This window comes from Penaeus monodon, chromosome 25, assembly GCF_015228065.2.
Source record: "Penaeus monodon isolate SGIC_2016 chromosome 25, NSTDA_Pmon_1, whole genome shotgun sequence".
Taxonomy (NCBI): Eukaryota; Metazoa; Arthropoda; class Malacostraca; order Decapoda; family Penaeidae; genus Penaeus; species Penaeus monodon.
Window position 1 is genome coordinate 34,506,892 of NC_051410.1, and position 1,468 is coordinate 34,508,359.

Sequence of the window (1,468 nt, forward strand, 5' to 3'; positions counted from 1 at the left end):
GCTTACAAATTTGGTCATGTTGTTCCGGATTTCACTGTTTGAAACTTTGTAGCATTTACGTTTTTACTGCTCGGAATACCTCCATTGTTCGGTATTTAAACAAACAACAACAGTATATTTTCTGCAAGCTTATCCATGCAATCCTCCATTAATCAGGAGAAGACATTGCAACCTAGACTACGTTCTGCATGTCACTGAATATTATAGAATATGAAAACGAAAACTCTTTGTAAGTTCAAGTGTCAAACAGTGCATGGCAAAAGGAAACAGGATATGTGGCCCCTTCGAGCGCTAAGGCCAGAGTAGATCCCCGACAGCAGACGTTAAAAGATCAACTTGATGGAAAATACTCAATATTTCCTTTCGTGTTCATACTATGGGTGGGATAATAGGCAATGAGGCTGTAAGTTGTACGTGGGACGTGTATTAATAATTCTCTTCAGAACTGCAAGGGCAGCTGGATAAAGTTATTGGTCGATAATTCTGTGGCAAAAGGTCTGTGTACTTTATCTTCCGAAAGGGACTGAACTGTACTTTTCTCCAGATGCGACTCTAAGAAGGAAGATAGACGCTTCATCATCTTGAACATTCTTTTTTGGTCTTCGTAGGCATATTTCCGAGATATTTCTTTGCAGGTAGTAATACGTGGAGTCTAAAATTGTAGCCATTTAAAATACAAAAAAGGAAACATTTCGGGTTGGATTCAACAGTCCTTTTGTGTGGTAGACATTCTTGTGCCAGGTGAGAACCCTTGCTAACAATAGAAATATATCCCTCAAATACGTGTACATAAAGAAAGTGTGGGTGACACCAGTATTATTTATGTGATGGGATCAGGTATAAACAGGTTAGAGATAGGTTTAAATTTTACGGATATTGTCGACAGTATGAGGGTTATGGGCACGTTGGTATTCCAGCTTTCTCTCATAGACTTGTGCATTGTGATGCTTGTACTTGTTTCATGCATATCATTTCGAAATCGACACAATATGTCTCTTTATTTCGTCGTACGGGGCATACTTAATGCCAACTTTATGATGGATCTCTTGTTTGGCTTTTGTTAATGAATAATATTCCGTTAATACAGCTCTATTATTGTTGTTTGTAAATATTAAACTACTCACATTTCATTGACGGAATCGGAAAGTTCGGATTGCTTTTAACAAATCTCTTCTGATTTTGTTTATGGCCCTCCTTTTCGATGTTCTTCGTGACTTCACTTCTGACAAACATTTATTTCAATGTCTGCGTGTTGGGTACATGAAATAATAATGAGGAAAAAAACAACAACTTCGGTAAGTGAAACTCTCGACCTTGTTCCGTAGATTTTCTCATAAAATTTATCTTATCATTACATAACGTTTAGAAAAGCTATTATAACTGAAAATGAAATTGGTGACATCTGGGTGTTTAGTCATTGTGAATGAAATGTGAACCCTTTTTGTGAGATTCTTATTTATCTATTTAT

The 1,468-nt window shown here is 36.6% G+C and overlaps 1 long non-coding RNA gene across 1 annotated transcript in view; it reads left to right on the forward strand.

Moving 5' to 3' along the window:
- Nucleotides 1-1,468, forward strand: part of LOC119589448 — a 73,413-nt gene that overhangs the window by 71,215 nt on the left and 730 nt on the right. The window lies entirely within an intron of this gene.